Below are 20,494 nucleotides of genomic sequence, written 5' to 3' on the forward strand. Positions count from 1 at the left end.
CAGGGGCATGCAAACGACAGATCAAGGCAGGCAGGGGTCAATAATCCAGAGTAGTGTGGCAAAGGTACAGGACGGCAGGCAAGCTCAGGGTCAGGTCAGGCAGAGGTCGGTAATCCTGAGTAGGGGGCAAAGGTACGGGACAGCAGGCAGGCTCAGAGTCAGGACAGGCAAGGGTCAAAACCAGGAGGGTGAGAAAAAGAGACTAGGGAAAAGCAGGCGCTGTGACAAAACATTGGTTGATTTGACAAACGGGCAACAGACAAACAGAAAACGCAGGTATAAGTACCCAGGGGATAATGGGGAAGATGGGCGACACCTGGAGGGGGGTGGAGACAAGCACAAGGACAGGTGAAAAACAGATCAGGGCGTGACAGCACATGAAGAAACTTTTAAGTTCTTGAAATTTTCCTGGATTGACTGACCTTCATGTCTTAAAGTAATGATAGACTGTCGTTTCTCTTTGCTTATTTGAGCTGTTCTTGCCCTAATTTGGACTTGGTCTTTTACCAGATATCTTCTGTATACCACCCCTACCTTGTCACAACACAAATGATTGGCTCAAACACATTAAGTAAAGAAATTCTACAAATTAACTTTTAACAAGGCACACCTGTTAAATGAAATCCATTCCACGTGACTACCTCATGAAGCTGGTTGAGAGAATGCTAAGTGTGCAAAGCTGTCATCAAGGCAAAGGGTGGCTACTTTGAAGAATCTCAAATATTTTCGACAACCAAATTGAAGCCAAAATGATTGATGAAATCAAAGTGTTTCAGTTGTATGGCGATTCATAACTTACATTTTACCGGTACTACCAGTAGTAGCAGGCCAACCTATAACACCAAGACGGAACGCTTTTGAAGTGATAATGCGCCGCCGAGAACATGTCCAGCGTAGTACATCGCCAGTGGCACGCACACACTTCGTGCTGATCAGCAGCTCCACAATGATGTGATCGACTGTCTCCAAGGTGGGGGCTTTTCGTGGCAGCCAGACGAGACAATCAAAGGAGGATGTGGTGAGCAAAGTTACAGGGCTCGAACTTAGTCAAGCTTGCTCAATAGATTTGATGCTTCTAATTGTGCACGTTAAAAACAACATTTTTTATTTGGTGATGATAGGCAATACTCTATGGTTGGATTCATGTATTTTTGCCAATGCTAGATTCATTTGGCAGACCTAACTTGATTGACCCTTTTTCTACAAGGCCTAGTCTATGAGAGGCCTAATCATATTTGTATGAATATTTTGTTAACGCCTAGGCTATAGAGATGCAGTCAGGTAATGAACTCATTATTATACATCAACATTTTAATCTGATTACAATTATTTATTGTCAATCATTCTTGAATTAGATTTTTTTTGTCTACTCTATTACCCTATACATCACATTAAATTACGAGATTGGACTGCACTTTTTCCATTAGTTTGACCCAATTCAAATGATTGCCCTTTATTAATAATGGCATATTTTTCCTAGAAAGGGTAGTTTATGAAAGGCCTTTATATTTGTATTGTCTTCATTTGTTAATACCTTGTTAGGCTATACAATTAAGTAGATAAATGAACTGATAATACATACATTCATAACTTTTTTCCCAGTCATTTTTGAATATATATCATTCTATTATATATCCTATGTGAACAATGTTCATTTGTGTATTAATAATCTGATAATCAGGATGAAATATAATATTTCTCCTATTTTTCATGTCCATATAGCCAGGACATTCGTTACCCGATTATCAAAAGCACTCTGGTATATGGACCTCCATCTAGAGAAGTTTAAAGAGGGAGGCTTAGCCATACCAGACAGATTACTGCAATTACCACAAGGCCTTGGATCCAACAACAGGTACCAGGAAACACAACACAAGACACCAAAACTAAGTCAAATTCAGCTTCATTGCAGTCAGCTGTCTATCTCAATATCCCAGCCCTGGGCACACTGGATTCACTTCACAGGTATTTTAATGAATGTATTGTGTCATTCTTCTATATCAATTAAGTTTGTGGCACACTACTACTCCTTGTAGATTCATGTCAAACATACTGTGTCTGATATTGTAAAATGTCACCATTTATTCAGGAAATGTAAAACGTGTAAGCTTTATGTTTTAAACCTCTCAACTAAAACTGCCTGTATTCCTTGTTCACATTAGTTCTCGGAGAAGATGTGGTGTGTCTAACAGAGTCCATAGCAGCTTTTGCATCCCACTGGGAGAAGGTGAATCAAGCAATGACCAGATGTCACCAACAGCCCACTCCCTACGTACACCAGTCTGATGTTTTATGCTACACTGTGAGGGCATCATGTAGACCGGTCAGCCCCAAGTCCAGCACTCTGTTACAAGCTTTGGAGAAAGTGCCGCAATACCACCCTCCTCTTTCTACTGGACTTTGCTCCTGAAGACAGATTCCGGAGAAGGAAATGGATTGACAACTTGAAACTTCCATTGACTTTCACTGTATACAAGTATACCTGTGGTAACCACCTAGGCACTCTGACATTCATATGGAAGGTATCCTCACATAGCAATGGTGTTCATGAGACCAGGCAAGCTTCTGTCATCGCCACACTGAGAAAAGAAATACCAACATACTCCACACTAGAGCAATGCAAAAAAACATTCATGAACAAATACGCACACGCTGCAAAGTGAACAGCTACTTCCTGAGAGAAATGTATCAGTTTCTGACAGACGACAAGGGTTAAGCAAACGATGATGGACAGGGCCTAATTGATGAGAGAGTATCCTTGTTCCTTCTTTTTAAGGAAGCTGAATGGCAAACCACAATCCTCATTTCAGCCCTTTTGGGATGAAGTACAGAAGTATTTTAACGAATACACAGCTCAGGTCAACGATTGCAGACATGGGGCGACAGTGGTTTGAGCATTGGACTAGTAACCGAAAGGTTGCAAGATCAAATCCCTGAGCTGACAAGGTAAAAATCTGTCGTTCTACCCCTGAACAAGGCAGTTAACCCACTGTTCCTAGGCCATCATTGAAAATAAGAATTTGTTCTTCACTGACATGTCTAGTTAAATAAAAGGTAATATATATAAGTTGAGGACTTGTGTGACAAAGTGGAAAAGCGGCTTCCACCAAAAACTAAAATCCCATCAATACAGTGGCTAAGACTGCAGTTTACACCCAAGAATCCATGGTCCATGTCTGCTCTCCAGTACACAGGAAGGTTTGACGTCAAGTTCATGGTCCAGTCTCGGGTGATAAAGGGACATCAAGACTCAAAAGTTTGGAACTACATTAAAACAGTTTGCCTGCATGTGGCAGGACAGTGAAATGTTATGTGTGGATGATTAGGCAATCATCCCTGTCGGAGAACCTGGCCAGCCTATAGGGACCCGTAACAGAGGCAGACATCCAAGCATTGCTCCTGTGAGTGGGCCAGTTCTAGCAGCTGCCGACCATGATTACCACATCAGTGGACTTGTACCATCTGTCATGTTGATCCCAGCATCTCCATCTAGTTCATTCTATGATGGGAAAGTTCATGTCACTGTCAAGGACAAGGTTTTCTAGCCATCCAGCCACCTTTGACATACAGTTGAAAATCTCAGCATCCTCAGTGGAGAGAACTAGAGTGAAGATGATGTGTCTCTCAACAAGTCAATCTTGATCATTCAATCTGATGGTGGGCCAGACCACAGAACCACAAATGCCTCTGTTCAAGCATGCCACACACTCAAACCCACAGATGCTGATGCTCCAGATACTCAACTAGTCTAAAGGCCGGTTTTACTGCTTCTTTAATCAGAACAACAGTTTTCAGCTGTGCTAACATAATTGCAAAAGTGTTTTCTAATGATCAATTAGCCTTTTAAAAGGATACATTTAAGATTAGCTAACACAGGAGTGATGGTTGCTGATAATGGGCCTCTGTACGGCTATGTAGATATTCCATTAAAAAAAGAAGTCATTTATAACAATGTCTACACTGTATTTCTGATCAATTGGATGTTATTTTAATGGACTTTTTTTTCTCTTCTCTTTTCTTTCAAAAACAAGGACATTTCTAAGTGACCCTAAACTTTTGAACGGTTGTGTGTATCAGAGAGACGTTTTTTTTTTATCAGGAATAACGAAACTGTCACAAGCTATACTTTAGTCTGTTTCATTTCTCATGGTTATAACAACATTGTAACAGAAAAATAGTGTAGGTTTTCACATGGAATAATATAACTCTTGAAGCTCACACTAGACCTAGAGCCCGCACAGGTGCATAGGACAATGTGGTAAAGTACTGTTATTCCTTATCCACTTAATGTTTTTATACGCTCGCTCGCCACACTTTTCTGTGGGGAAAATCTATTAAACGGTTAATTAATTGTGTCTGGTATCACTTCCCCCTGATTCGGCTCGTACCCGGCTCAAACTCGGGACCTCTGCTTTGTAAACACACGTGGCCGCCCTCCTTGACAACATTCCAACGGTTTGAGCCACCCAAAAGGTACCGATTGGATGGCTCCATCCGCGACATTTCAAGCTAGCTGTGGAGTGAGCTTACGGTATGTACTTAACTCTGTTACATGGGCTCACAATGAATTAAGTCAGACAAGTTTTCCGTCAGCAGTGTTGTTTAAAACCCTGAACATCTAGGAAAGTCTAAGGCTGTGTTGTTGGTTGGCTCGACTAGGAAGGTTATGTTGTAGGTTGGCCTGTTTTCCATTCTCTCGGCATGGGCGGGATTGTCTGTGATCCAGTACTGAAACAGGGACACAACTGCAGTGGCATCACCTGGAAAGAGAAGAGACAAACGCTACATTACAGTTTGATTGCAATCAGGAATAGTGAGTGGTTAAACGTTAGTTATTTAATGAGGTCATTACTGCTGTTCCATAGTGGTGAGAACAAGTAAACTAATTATCCTAGGCTAAATCCAGCATTGTACTGCCAGTGTACTCCTGTCACCTACAGTATCTCACTGTTTCCTAACAGCTTCCCTTTCCCCCTTGGCTATGGCTTTTATCTGACTGTTCCGTTCAGGCAAAAATTTAAAGGAGATTCCATTTAGCCGGTGCATGAAAGTCAATAAATAAAACTGGCAGCAGACGTCATCCCTGAGCGAGAGGTGTTGGGTGAAACAGTGAAATATAAGCTGTGGGATATTCTTTAGCGCTGTCCCTATGGTGAATTGATTCCTCCTCTCTCTCAGTTCTGAAAAGACGCTCCAGTGAACTGTAAAAAGACTTGAAGGACTTTAAAACAGGCTAAACCAATAGCACACCGCAGGGTTACTGGGCTAAAGCATTGGTGGCCAGAAGCAGCTGGTTTTATTCCATTGGTGGCCAATTCCATTTGTGTTTAGCTAGATGAATACCCCACTTTGCATTTGCCACCTAAAACATTTATAGTACCCTATTGACATTCTGTTAAATGGAAATGTGCTTTTAGCAAAAAATAACATTGGGGAATATTTTGCCGCTCCGACACAATACACAGGTGGGAATAGATTTGTTTTCACAGACTAAATGGTTATTAGACTTCTTTATTTCCCGTTTAAATGACTAATTAAGTTTCAGGGAAATACACAAAGCGTGTCCACATCGGGAGAGCAGGTGGAGGGACCAGCAAGAATACACTGTGTGGTTTGAGTCTATAGTGAGTCTATTGTTGGAACTGATCACTGGTTTGGACTGGAGCCTGTTTTCCTCCTCAGCGTTGCCTTAGCGACGAGAATGGAAAGAGGAGCGTCACTATTGCCACCTGCTCAATCGTGCCCTGAATCCCCTGGACAGGACAGTCATATAACACTCCAGAATAGTACACTCTTCCCCAGGGACAGCCAAGTATCCACTGATCCTATTAGTCATTAGGGCTGGGAATTGCCAGGGACCTCACGATACAATATTGGCAATACGATATGTATTGTGATTCTCACGATTCTATATGTATTGCGATTTGATACTGCGATTTCATGTTCCGAACATATTGGTCTGCTGCAGAGAGACAAGAGAGACCATGATCAGTCATGGAAATAAAAGTGCTGTAAACATGTTGGCTCAGGTACAGCCGACTAGCTCTAAGTGACGCAAAAAATCTATATAAAAATCTATATAATATCATCCAAAAATAATATCGCAATATGCAACTAGCGATTTCCCCTCCCATCACTATTAGTAGGGTGTCCAATCAAAACGCATCTTTTGACCAATGGATAAAATAATATGTTAATTGTGTAGATGCCCCAATGGTTCAAACCTCATGTCTCTATCAACATCTGAAGGATGGCCAAAATTAGGGTGAATAATTCAATGGAGGCCAGAGGAAAAAAAGTTGTCAAATATCAGGAAAATAGCATCATGTCAGCTAGGCTGAATGCTGTGCGATAATTGAGGCAAACTGACAGGCTCACTGTTGAACTCGTCACCTTTCTTCTGGAATCCAGAGGACATAAAACAATATTGAGGTAAGCTGTATATCGATTTTGAGACATGACATGATATTTTAGTATACGCTTTTCATATTAAATTCGAAATTCCTGTTATTTTTCAAAAGATTTCACAAAAACAAGCAGATCTCTGAAATGTCAACGGAGCACTGAGCGTACAGCGAGCTTTTTATAAGAAAAAAACGTTATGTTAATTTCGCTTTTTCCGACTCGCGTAAACAACTTTGCAGACTACCACCACAACATGTAAAATCCTCAAAAGTCACTGCGAGAAAGCGTCACCACTACTGTACGTAAACAGAGCTCGGTGCTTATTATCGGACGTATTAGGTTACGAAATCCGACTTTTTTGAATATAAATGTTCCACTGAACAATTCTGAACATGAAAAATCATATTTGTCTTGGTAAAATGTACTTTATAACACAATTGAAATTTCATCACCAAAGTGTGGGTGGACAACATACTATTAGACAGATTTGACCCAAATACACACCTGAGGTCATCTCGTTCACAATTCCTAGACCTGTACAAAGTGTGGTCTCCTGGCAGCTCTTGGGTGAAACTCCAGGTGAATGAATGGCAGGAGACGCTGGTGATTTTCAAACTGGTTAGTGTTTAGATAGGTGAGAGCATGCATGTATAGGTAAGTGATAGTATAGACAGGTGTGGTCTGGTATTTAAGGACAGGTGAGGGCTGATACTGACCGGTGACTGTATGCATGTGTACGCGAATGGCGAGCTCAGACAAACGCAGGTTAATCCAGGCGAGGTAAAACCAGATAAGACTACTCACCAGTAGACATGGTAGAGCTGTTCTGGAGCTCCTGCAGATTCTTTGCCATCCTTGCTGTGTCCTGTTGCTGCACCAGGGACTAGAGGCTGTGGAGCTGGGCCAAAACAGCAGGGGAGGAATGTTCCATTGTACAGGCTGGTCAGAAGACCCTCCACTACCAGATGAACCTGCTTGGTAGTGGATTAAGTATACTATTACTCCACCAACCATTATAAGCTCCGTTGCTGAACGGGCCTGTGTTTAATCCCCTGGTCTATCTCTAGACTGAGGAGCATATAAGGAACAGGAGCATGTAGCCCCTTTAACTGAACTACTGTGGACATTTCCAGAGGTCTTCCTTCTTAGCCTTCTGCAGTAATTCACCAACAGAGAAACCTTAATCCCTGGAACCAATGGGATTCTTTGGACTGACTGTCTGTCTAGTCCTCCAGAGGCAAGTCATGGAGGGATTATGACAGACCAGATGACTGAGCCTGTCCATTACATTTGAGCATGATGAAGTAAACCCAAACACCTCAATGCACCTCTACACCTCGATTCCTAAATCTCTCAAGGTCCTCAAGTTGTTATAGGCTAGTGATTAATGAGCTGTGCTTTCACTTTCATTTGCGTGTGCTCTGCACAGTGCTGTTCAAATTATTTATTTTCTGCCAATCCGAAAGCTATAAAATGAACTATGCTTCAGCACTTTTGGTCAGCTCTTAGGAAGACTGAAACACAGCCTAGGCTATATGTGACCGTATCTGTGTTGATTAGCAGCCTTGGTATGTCACACTCACAATCAGACACGTAGATCTTGTGTGGTCCTGAGGAAGATTATCACTTCAGCTGCTCTTCTCTGCCTCATCTCTTCCTCCCCCCCTCCCATCCTCCTCGCTCTCGTAGGTGAACTTGAGCTGCAGCACGGGGCACCAGACCTAGATACAAGAGCTTCTGTTTATGATGTTTCTTCTTCAGCTTCCTCCTCTTCTTCTTCTTGTTGAGCCAGACTCCTTCCTCCATGGGGGTCCCCAGGGTTGGATTCTGTAACCTGGCCCGCTCTGTCCACCCGGGCCACCACTGTCCCACCTCCTGGAGCTATAGTTCCCATTTCTCCTTCTTCCCCCATTGTCTCCTTCTACCTCTTCATCTTTGTTGGACTCATGAGTGTTCTCAACTGAAGGGAACAAGAAAAAGTGAGAGCTTTTTAACTTTCATGACTTTCACAAACTAGTGTCTAATCCCTTAAAGCTGGAATCCTCAATTGTAAAACTGCCACGTCCTTTTGAGATATTAGAACAACAAAGTTACTGCAAACAACGAACACAGTTTTTTCCCATCGGACATCATTGCATGCAGCTGCATATGTAGTGCAATTTGTTTTACTACCATGCAATACGCTCCCCAGCTTTGCGTCGCCAACAAAAACAACGGCTATGGTGCTTTTCCCCCATATTGCGGATTCCAATGCAGCCGTTTGATATCAATACCTATCTTACTGTAATAGTTTTCGAATTAAATTAACAAAAATAGCTTTCTAGCAAAAAAAGATTTCTCAAGCAGAATTTAACTAGGACTGTCGGGGAGTGGTCTGAGTTGGGAGGGGAAAACTGAAAACTAGCAGTCTGGAACTCTTTGTTATTAATCTATTAACAAATTTACCGCTTGGTGATGTCAGCAGATAAACAGAAACTCCCGTCCATGCAAACCTGCTGATTAGAAGGTCCTGTGTAGATTGCATTTTAAACCAGCAACTATCAGGAAATAACCTTGATTTGGCGGCAGGTAGCCTAGAGGTTAGAGCGTTGGACTAGTAACCGAAAGGTTTCAAGATCGAATACCCAGGCCGACAAGGTAAAAATCTGTCGTTCTGCCACTGAACAAGGCAGTTAACCCACTGTTCCTAGGCTGTCATTGAAAATAAGAATTTGTTCTTAACTGACCTGCCTAGTTAAATAAAGGTAAATAAAATAAAATTTCACATTGTTACCATGTTAGTTTCATCAGTTGTTGTACAATATGATACAAAACACAGGAAAAACATTTTGACTGCCATGGGCCTTTAAGGCAAGAATCCCATTTGGCTGTAGTACTGTGCTATGGTAAGTCCCTGTGTTCCAAATTCATCAAAAGTACCCATTTCATCGCAATTGGAATGAGCCACCTTCAACACCATGTCTACCCTGCTTTTAACACAAGACATTGTTTACTTAGTAACAGATCAAGCTAATTCAGCAAGCATATTCAGCCAAGCAGCACCCCTTGGATGACCCTGCCTATAGACCTCTCTGTAGCTGAGGGGCTGGATCGATGCTCCAGGATGGGTGGATATCCACTGTCCAGGATCACAGAGCACAAATCTGACCCAATCGCCTGTGGTAAAGATGGGGCCTGCCCACACACAGCAGAGAGTGGAGGTTTTTTCCCCAGGGTAACTTGTGGGTAGAGAGGCTGTCTGGAAATCAGCAACTCAACCACAGTCTATAGTCTCCAGCACCCCTACCGCAGAGCGTAAATGCACACACTGTTAGGTGGGCGGCGCACACACACACACTCACTCTTTCTCTAGGCTTTCAGCAGAGTGTTGATAGCTTACCGGTCTGAAGGGAAAGCAGCTACCATATGGGCAGCTGTGCAGAGACAGAGAAAGTGGCATTTTAAGCATCTTAAAAAACATTTGACTTATTTATCAATTTTCAACTGTGAAAAGAAACTGTGCAAATAGCAAGCTGGTAAATTATTATTCACGGCATATTACTAATCATAAAAACCATGTACAGTGCATTCAGAAAGTATTCAAACCCCTTGACTTTTTCCACATTTTGTTTTGTTACAGCCTTTCTAAAATTGACAAAAAAATGTTTTTCCATCAATCTACCCCATAATGAAAGTTAACAGGTTAAGAAATGTTGGCTAATAATTTATTTTTTTAAAGAATGTTTAAATACCTTATTTACATAAGTATTTAGACCCTTTGCTATGAGACTCAAAATTGATCTCAGGTGCATCCGGTTTTCATTGATCATCCTTGAGCTGTTTCTACAACTTGATTGTAGGCCACCTATAGTACATTCAATTGCGTGGACATGATTTGGAAAGGTACACACCTATCTATATAAGCTCCCACAGTTGACAGTGCGTGTTAGAGAAAAAAAAACAAGCCATGAGGTCGAAGGAATTGTCCGTAGAGCTCCGAGACAGGATTGTGTCGAGACACAGATCTGGGGAAGGGTACCAAAACAATGGCCTCCATCATTCCTAAATGAAAGAAGTTTGGAACCACCAAGACTCTTCCTAGAGCTGGCCACCTGGCCAAACATAGCAATCGGGGGAGAAGGGCCTTGGTCAGGGAGGTGACCAAGAGTTCCTCCTTGGAGATGGGAGAACCTTCCAGAAGGACAACCATCTCTGCATCACTTCGCCAATCAGGCCGTTACGGTAGAGTGGCAAGACGGAAGCCATTCCTCATTAAAAAGCACGACAGCCCGCTTGGAGTTTGCCAAAAGGCATATAAAAAGACTCTCAGACCATGAGAAACAAGATTCTCTGGTATGATGAAACCAAGATTGAACTCTGGCCTGAATGCCAAACTACACATCTGGAAGAAACCTGGCACCATCCCTACGGTGAAGCATAGTGGTGGCAGCATCATGCTGTGGGGATGTTTTTCAGTGGCAGGGACTGGGAGTTTAGTCCAAGATTGTGGGAAAGGTGAACGGAGCAAAGTACAGAGAGATCCTTGATGAAAACTTGCTCCAGAGTGCTCAGGACCTCAGACTGGGGCAAAGATTCACCTTCCAACAGGACAATGACCAACACATCTTGGAGTGGCTTCGGGACAAGTCTCTGAATGTCCTCGAGTGGCCTAGCCAGAGCCCGGACTTGATCCCGTTCGAACATCTCTGGAAAGACTTGAAAATAGTTGTGCAGTGACTCTCCCCATTGAACCTGACAGAGCTTGAGAGGATCTGCAGAGAAGAATACCTACCTGTTTTTGCTTTGTCACTTTGTCATTATGTGGCATTGTGTTTAATTTTTTTTTTTGAATAAGGCTGTAATGTAACAAAATGTGGAAAAAGTCAAGGGGTCTAAATACTTTCTGAATGCACTGTAGGAAGCGATTTGCTGTTGGAGGTAATATGTAAATTATGGGGCTAAGTGGACATGGGCTCGATAATAGACGCTTAATGCAGCAAGGTCCAGCTCAATCAATCGTGGTTCAAAGACACAGGCTGTCCTGTAGAATGAAGACAGATGTGTGGTACATTTACACGCACGCATAGTATTAGTCATGAAAAAAAAAAAAAAGGTCTGTTTAAAAGGGAAACAGGTGAACTGCAGTTATCCAAGGAATGTGAGTCACACTGCTCCCTCTAGTGGTCAGCTAGGCTAAGTCTATTAGTGATCCAGAAACAACATTGTAATGTTGACAGGAGGGATGAATAGTAAGGTCATCCAAGGTCTCTCTGATGAGTAAATCTAAACCAGAGTTGAGTTGCTATTAACTAGGCAAATAGCAGTAGACATTGCTCTTACAGTGTCAGATTATTCAGTCACTTGGGTATTGCTGAGCTTCTCCCCATGCCTCTTCACTTGTTTTTGGTGTATACACTATTCATTGAGATTGTCCCATAAGCGGGCCTTTTCAAATATGCAATATACATGATGACTTCATTCCTTGCTTAGATGTTAATAAAAAAATAGAGAAGAACTGCATCATGCGTATACGCCCAGCTGCTCTACATGGAAGTACTTTAAGCCATTATTCAAAATAGACATAAAAAAACGTATTTTCATGGCTATGAGGTTGTCATGGTGCTCTTTGCTTTCTCCATGGTAACAACAAATATTTAAAGCGGTAGGCATAATGTACCTGCAAGTGTACTGTAGCACAGAGCCACAGACACAAACATCCACTCAAAACCCCTCTACTACTCCAAGTGTACTGCTACAGGATTAGGCCTATTCTGTAATTTCTAACCTCTACTACTTCTAAAATAGTGTTGCTTGTCAGAAAAATGGAATGGCCAAGCATTAAAAAGGTGCAATACGCAGAAATCGCTCCGCCATTTCCTGGTTACAAAAATGTGAATAGTTCGCCAAATTTCAGTTTGTGACAAAACAAGCAATACAGTGAAGAGAATCATTGTACCATCTAAACTGCTGTGAAATATATTTTCAATAAACAAAAATAGTGTTTTCAGCTTGTGTACAAAACCGAAAGACACAAAAACAAAACTTAACGGGAAGCATAGAAATAGCGCACATAGAACCGATCTACCGGTTCTTAGACTTGCTTTTAATGAGAATGATAGATCTATAACTCATATTTCTATGTGAATTTGGATGGGCTTTAATAAGAGAGTATTAATAGGCCTAAATTGCTGACTCGGTCTAAACCATTGTAACGGGCAAATATAGCTGAATTGAGTATGCCTTGATGTCATAAATTCTTGAGCTGCTAGAAAAACATGTCTTCCAATTAATTAACACAATTGCTGCAGAGAGCTGGTAAAGTGTAAATACTAGTACAACCCATTCAGTGTACAAATTAAGGTGTGCCTTAGGCTATTCTCTAATGGCAACTACTAATCTCATCAGTTTCAGCAAGGTAGCCAAAACCCCCTATCTCTCCAGCAGGCAGACGGTGAGTGAGTGAAATGGACTGGGGTAGGACGGCTTAGAGCAGCTTGTTTATCCAGCTGTTCCGTGATGCCAGGGAAACCTCCACTAAACACATCTACTGTACTTGGTTACATCGCAGTCTACTGGTCACATATTTTGTTTTATACGTTCTATGGTAAATCAATGTCAACTGTTGCGCCTAAATGGTTTAATTGAGTGCCCACATAAGCCATTTACACTGAGATAATCAACCCATGTCTGTAATAATAACCATAACATTTGACCTCGAGAACACACTGAGCAACAGCATCAACTGTTTTATTTAACTAGGCAAGTCATTTAAGAACAAATTCTTATTTACAATTACGGCTTACCCCGGCCAAACCCTAACCCGGACGACGCTGGGCCAATTGCGCCGCCCTATGGGACTCCCAATCACGGCCGGTTGTGATACAGCCTGGAATCGAACCAGGATATGTAGTGAGGCCTCTAGCACTGAGATGCAGTGCCTTAGACCGCTGCGCCACTCGGGAGCCCCTAACTGGCTGGTCTAATCCATTTGGCACAGAGATCGAAAAGATCCCTGTGCCTCAAAGCATGGGGTACACTGCATAACCATCTCACAACTAAGATCACGGTTACAAATATTTGTTCCTGCTTTTCCCCCACAACCGGACTGGAAAAGACAATCAAGGAGAGTGATAGTAACAGAGCACTGAGCCGAACCGGGAAACCGGGGAGAGGCCTCGATAGTAAATCCCTTGCTTTACGGCGCATCTCTGTCCCCACAGACAGTCCATAAATGTAAGATTATAGCCCTCTTACCAAGTCCACAGTATTTATGCATGCTGGCTGAAGGCGTGACAGATCCCTCTCTTGTAATCTGCAGGGGGAGCTAGGACTGTGTATACTCAGCCTGGCTGGGGATGGTGTTATTCCTCTCTCTCCTGAGACACAGAGCAAATGAGAAAGAAAGAACATTAGCTATACTGTGAGTACTGGCAGTTGGTTTGGAGGTGTTTGTAGCTGTATCACTTCCTGAGTGTGACACCAACTTAGTTGGGAGTAATAAAAAGCAGGTGATGTCTCACTTTGCTCAGCTTCGGAAACAATATTTATTTCAAATCCAATTTTATTTATTACATGTGCCGAATACAACACCTTAAAGTGAAATGCTTACTTACAAGCCCTTAACCAACAATGCAGTTTTAAGAAAAGTATGTGTTAAGTAAAAAATAGATAAGTAAAAAAACAAGAAAAGTTACAAATAATTAAAGAGCAGCAGTAAAATAACAATAGCGAGGCTATATACTTGGGGTACCGGTACAGAGTAAATGTACAGAGGCACTGGTTAGTCGAGGTGATTTGAGGTAATATGTACATACATGTAGGTAGAGTTAAAGTGACTATACATAGATAATAAACAGAGAAAAGCAGCAGCATAAAAGAGTGGGGGGGGCGATGCAAATAGTCTGGGTAGCCATTTGATTAGCTGTTCAGGAGTCTTATGGCTTGGGGGTAGAAGCTGTTGAGAAGACTTTTGGACATAGACTTGGTGCTCCGGTACTACTTGCCGTGTGGTAGCAGAGAGAACAGTCTACAGTTGAAATCGGAAGTTTACATACACTTAGGTTGGAGTCATTAAAACTTGTTTTTCAACCACTCCACAAATTTCTTGTTCACAAACTATAGTTTTGGCAAGTCGGTTTGGACATCTACTTTTTGCATGACACAAGTCATTTTTTCAACAATTGTTTACAAACAGATTATTTCACTGTATCATAATTCCAGTGGGTCAGAAGTTTACATACACTAAGATGATTGTGCCTTTAAACCGCTTGGAAAATTCCAGAAAATGATGACATGGCTTTAGAAGCTTCTGATAGGCTAATTGACATCATTTGAGTCAATTGGAGGTGTACCTGTGGATGTATTTCAAGGCCGACCTTCAAACTCAGTGCCTCTTTGCTTGACATCATGGGAAAATCAAAAGAAATCAGACAAGACCTCAGAAAAAAAATGGTAGACCTCCACAAGTCTGGTTCATCCTTGGGAGAAATGTCCAAACACCTGAAGGTACCACGTTCATCTGTACAAACAACAGTACGCAAGTATAAACACCATGGGACCACGCAGCCATCATACCGCTCAGGAAGGAGGCGCGTTGTGTCTCCTAGAGATGAACGTACTTTGGTGTGAAAAGTGCAAATCAATCCCAGAACAATAGCAAAGGACCTTGTGAAGATGCTGGAGGAAACAGGTACAAAAGTATCTATATCCACAGTAAAACGAGTCCTACATCGACATAACCTGAAAGGCCGCTCAGCAAGGAAGAAGCCACTGCTCCAAAACCGCCATAAAAAAAGCCAGACTACGGTTTGAAACTGCACATGGGGACAAAGATTGTACTTTTGGAGAAATGTCCTCTGGTAAGAAATATAACTGTTTGGCCATAATGACCATCGTTATGTTTGGATGAAAAAGGGGGAGGCTTGCAAGCCGAAGAACACCATCACAACCGTGAAGCACAGGTGTGGCAGCACCATGTTGTGGGAGTGCTTTGCTGCAGGAGGGACTGGTGTACGTCACAAAATAGATTGCTTCATGAGGGAGGAAAATTATGTGGATATATTGAAGCAACATCAAGACATCAGTCAGGACGTTAAAGCTTGGTCGCAAATGGGTCTTCCAAATGGACAATGACCCCAAGCATACTTCCAAAGTTGTGGCAAAATGGCTTAAGGACAACAAAGTCAAGGTATTGGAGTGGCCATTGCAAAGCCCTGACCTCAATCCTATAGAAAATTTGTGGGCAGAACTGAAAAAGTGTGTGCGAGCAAGGAGGCCTACAAACCTGACTCAGTTACACCAGCTCTGTCAGGAGGAATGGGCCAAAATTCACCCAACTTATTGTGGGAAGCTTTGTGGAAGGCTACCAGAAACATTTGACCCAAGTTAAACAATTTAAAGGCAATGCTACCAAATACTAATTGAGTGTATGCAAACTTCTGACCCACTGGGAATGTGATGAAAGAAATAAAAGCTGAAATAAATAATTCTCTACTATTATTCTGACATTTCACATTCTTCAAATAAAGTGGTGATCCTAACTGACCTAAGACAGGGAATTTTTACTCGGATTAAAATGTCAGGAATTGTGAATAACTGAGTTAAAATGTATTTGGCTAAGGTGTATGTAAACTTCCGACTTCAACTGTATGACCTGACTTGGGTGGGTGTATTCATTGACAATGTTTTAGGGCCTTCCTCTGACACAGCCTGGTGTAGAGGTCCTGGATGGCAGAAAGCTTGGCCCCAGTGATGTACTGGGCTGTACGCACTACCCTCTGTAGTGCCTTGGGGTCGGAGGCCGAGCAGTTGCCATACCAGGCAGTGATGCAACCAGTCAGGAAGCTCTTGATGGTGCAGCTGTAGAACGTTTTGAGGATCTGAGAACTCGTGCAAATCTTTTCAGTCTCCTGAGGGGTAATAGGTTGTCGTGCCCACTTCACGACTGTCTTGGTGTTCTTGGACCATGATAGTTTGTTGGTGATGTGGTCACCAAGGAACTAGAAGCTCTCAACCTGTTCCACTACAGCCCCATCAATGAGAATGGGGGCGGGCTTGGTGCTCCTATTCCTGTAGTCCACAATCATCTCCTTTATCTTGATCACGTTGAGGGAGAGGGTGTTGTCCTGGCACCACACGGCCAGGTCTCTGACCTCCTCCCTATAGGCGGTCTCGTCGTTGATCAGGCCTACCACTGTTGTGCCATCAGCGAACTTAATAATGGTGTTGGAGTCGTGCCTGGCCATGTAGTCATGAGTGAACATGGAGTACAGCAGGGGACTGAGCACGCACCCCTGAGGGGCCCCCGTGTTGAGGATCAGCGTGGCATATGTGTTGTTACCTGCCCTTAGCACCTGTGGGGGAGGGGGGGGGCGTTAGGAAGTACAGGATCCAGTTGCTGGGGCAGGTGTTTAGTCCCAGGGGCCTTGGCTTAGTGATGAGCTTTGAGGGTACTATGGTGTTGAACGCTGAGCTGTAGTCAATTAATAGCATTCTCACATAGGTGTTCCTTTTGTCCAGGTGGGAAAGGGCAGTGTGGAGTGCAATAGCGATTGCATCATCTGTGGATCTGTTGGGGCAGTATGCAAATTGGAGTTGGTATATGTTTTATGTGATTATGATGTTGATGTGGGCCATGACCAGCTTTTCAAAGCACTTCATGGCTACAGATGTGAATGCTACGTGTCGGTAGTCATTTAGGCAGGTTACCTTAGTCCCTGTGCCCAAGAACACTATGTTGGTCTGCTTGAAACATGTTGATATTACAGACTCCGATAGGGAGAGGTTGAAAATGTCAGTGAAGACACTTGCTAGTTGGTCAGCGCATGCTCGCAGTACACGTCCTGGTAATCCGTCTGGTCCTGCGGCCTTGTGAATGTTGACCTGTTTAAAGGGCTCACTCACATCCGCTACGGAGAGCGTGATCACACAGTCGTTCGGAACAGCTGAGGCTCTCATGCAATTTTCAGTGTTACTTGCATCGAAGCAAGCATAGAAGTAATTTCGCTCTTCTGGTAGGCTCATGTCATTGGGAAGCTCGCGGCTGTAATAGTTTGCAAGCCCTGCCACATCTGACGAGCGTCAGAGCCGGTGTAGTACGATTCGATCTTAGTCCTGTATTGACGCTTTGCCTGTGTGATGGTTTGTCGGATGGCATAGCAGGATTTCTTACAAGCTTCCGGGTTAGAATCCTGCTCCTTGATAGCGGCAGTTCTACCCTTTAGCTCAGTGCGGATGTTGTCTGTAATCCATGGCTTCTGGTTGGAGTATGTACGTATATACATACACTGTGGGTACGACGTCATCAATGCACTTATTGATGACGCCAGTGACTGTTGTGGTGTACTTCTCAATGCCATCGGAAGAATCCCGGAACATATTCCATTCTGTGCTAGCAAAACAGTCCTGTAGCTTAGCATCTGCTTCATCTGACCGCTTTTTTATTGACCGAGTCACTGGTGCTTCCTGCTTTAGTTTTTTCTTGTAAGCAGGAATCAAGAGGATAGAATTATGGTCAGATTTGCCAAATGAAGGGCGAGGGAGAGCTTTGTATGTGTCTCTGTGTGTGGAATAAAGGTGGTCTTGAGTGTTTTCCCCTCTGGTTGCACATTTAACATGCCTGCAGAAATTAGGTAAAACTAATTTAAGTTTCCCTGCATTAAAGTCCTCGGCTACTAGGAACGCCACTTCTGGATGAGCGTTTTCCTGTTTGCTTACGGCCGTATACAGCTCATTGAGTGCAGTCTTAGTGCCAGCATCGGTTTGTGGTAGTAAATGGACAGCTACAAAGAATATAGATGAAAACTCTCTTGGTAAATAGTGTGGTCTACAGCTTATCTTGAGATACTCTATCACAGGCGAGCAAAACCTTGAGACATCCTTAGATATCATGCACCAGCTGTTGTTTACAAATATACATAGACAGTCACCCCTTGTCTTACAGAAGGCTACTGTTCTATCCTGCCGATAGAGTGTATAACCCGCCAGCTGTATGTTATTCATGTCGTCATTCAGCCATGACTCGGTGAAACATAAGATTTTATCGTTTTTAATGTCCCGTTGGTAGGATATACGTGCTTGTAGTTCGTCTATTTTATTATCCGATGATTGTACGTTGGCTAACAGGACCGATGGTAAAGGCAAATTACCCACTCACCGCCGGATCCTTACAAGGCACCCTGACCTTCGTCCTCAATATCTCCGTCTCTTTCTCCTGCGAATGACAGAGAAGAATAACTTGAGAATAACTTGTATATTGTAATATGAAACTCTACTTACCAGTGATAGTGGCCTCCTCCTCTAGGCCTACTTTTTGTTTCAGAGGTCTCAGGCGATGGAGCGCTGGATTCTTTCGCAGGCCTGGGAGGTAAGGTACAGCCTCTGAAGAACCTTAGACTGGAATACTGAAACAAAGTTAACTAACATTCTTAAAGGTGCTACACATATATTTTTGTTGCATAGTAATGTCTGAAAATGTATATTATACCAGGCGCTAATAGTGGAATGATAGTGTTTCACAACATTACTTAACTGCCACTGTTGTGATTGGCTAAGATATTTGCCTATTCATTTCTTTCTTCAGGAGCGGCTTCTTTTGTTAAAAAAAATATATAGTCTTATGTGTAGCATCTTTTAACTTTTATTTCACTTTGCTGTCCATGTCAAGTACAAGTACAAGTACAAGTACATGTCAAATAAAAATGTAGTTAATGGACAAATGGGGGGGGGGGAAATCATCACAACGGCAGCTGATAGATTAAAGTAAAACGGACAGTAAGCATAAACACTTGATTAAAATCAGAAGCTTACAACAAAAGGAATACAATATATCCAATGATGTATACATCTATGAATGTATTACAAAAACACGCGGGATTGACAGGGCAGGATGGCACTTGCGTTTGACAGACAGTGAGATGAGCGAGGTGAGTAGCTGCCTTGCTAGCAGGATAGCTAGCTAGTACAAACTTGTAAAACTAGCTAATGTTAGCTTAACGTTACGTCTGGCGTTAGAAGCGAAATGGACTTACCTTGTTTCCTATGTGCCATATCACTAGAATTAACTCGAGTGCACCATTAAACAAACCTGTGATGAACGCTAAAGCTACCAGCTAGATAGCTCGTTAGCATAGCCATCTACCCTGATAGTGAGTGTTTTGCAGCTTTTAAGAACTTCTGGAATGACACTCATTTGCATCATTGCATTGACTAAGCATGCCCCGTTACCACTGAAATCTTTTAGCCAAATATCATTGTGTGTGTGTGTGTGCACAGCGGTGAAAGAAAAAAAACAAGCAAGCTAGAGCACAGACCTCACTTAGCTATCCACACGAGAATGGAACCAAAGACGGTATGGTTTAGAAACTGATAGAAGTTCAACTGCCTGCATCAGTGCCCCTGCCAGACAGTGGCCCCCTATATCCTGATCAACAGCGTCCCCTCTGGTCGTATCCAGTAATATCAACTCCATTGACATGCGCAAACTAAGCCAGATGTGAAGAAGGGTTTGAAAGCAGCGCATGGAAACCGCGATGTGAATATCAACTAGGTAGGTGCCCATGGCTCAGCATCAGGACCAGAGTGAGCCTAGTTTGGAATGGGCGCACCCTCTAAACTTCGCTGGAAACCTCAGCATGTGAACGGGATTTGAGGAGGAATTACCTACTGTAGAATGTCAGCTCTGAAGAAGGTAACATCATTTTTGACAATCTACCCCTCATGTCATAGTTATACCCTATTCGAAAAGTCTAAGCGTGTCGGATTAACAACGTTGGCAGGACATGGATTTCAGTGTGTTTGAATAGTCAGTGATTTTAGCATAGTGATAGATTAAGTGTTCAGTTGGGAATTGGGTGGGTCTCAGCATCTTACTTCCAAATACATTTGCTGTATGGCTGATCAGTCTTATGTAATATCCACTGTTTAAGAATTTTGATAGATGATTTTGGTAGGAAAGATAATTCATTACTTTTTAGTTACCTGCAATTATTAATTCCCCCCTGCATCTTTCCTAGAAAGATTCTCATTGGAATGATTTTGCACTGTGGTGCACCTGACATGCTTTTGTACACAAACACACCACTGTTCTCTCTGGTTGCTGCTGCATACATGC

The 20,494-nt window shown here is 42.7% G+C and overlaps 2 long non-coding RNA genes across 12 annotated transcripts; one reads left to right on the forward strand and one right to left on the reverse strand.

Moving 5' to 3' along the window:
- The first annotated feature begins 931 nt into the window (after positions 1-931).
- On the forward strand, positions 932-2,943 carry LOC106610775 (uncharacterized). The gene is made up of 3 exons (XR_006770935.1): positions 932-1,018; positions 1,723-1,965; positions 2,163-2,943. It is a non-coding gene; the product is annotated as an uncharacterized lncRNA (long non-coding RNA).
- Positions 2,944-4,045: 1,102 nt separating this feature from the next.
- Positions 4,046-19,801, reverse strand: LOC106610777 (uncharacterized). 11 transcript variants are annotated; one of them, XR_006770933.1, is made up of 7 exons: positions 19,413-19,801; positions 18,661-18,785; positions 18,539-18,595; positions 13,639-13,760; positions 7,210-8,365; positions 6,910-7,005; positions 4,046-4,760 (listed from the first exon to the last, which is right to left on the reverse strand). It is a non-coding gene; the product is annotated as an uncharacterized lncRNA (long non-coding RNA). The 11 variants fall into 11 exon arrangements; XR_006770934.1 differs by having other exon boundaries at positions 19,695-19,799; XR_001329977.2 differs by lacking the exon at positions 18,539-18,595 and having other exon boundaries at positions 19,413-19,800.
- Positions 19,802-20,494: the final 693 nt, after the last annotated feature.

Source organism: Salmo salar, chromosome ssa09 (assembly GCF_905237065.1).
Source record: "Salmo salar chromosome ssa09, Ssal_v3.1, whole genome shotgun sequence".
Classification (NCBI taxonomy): domain Eukaryota; kingdom Metazoa; phylum Chordata; class Actinopteri; order Salmoniformes; family Salmonidae; genus Salmo; species Salmo salar.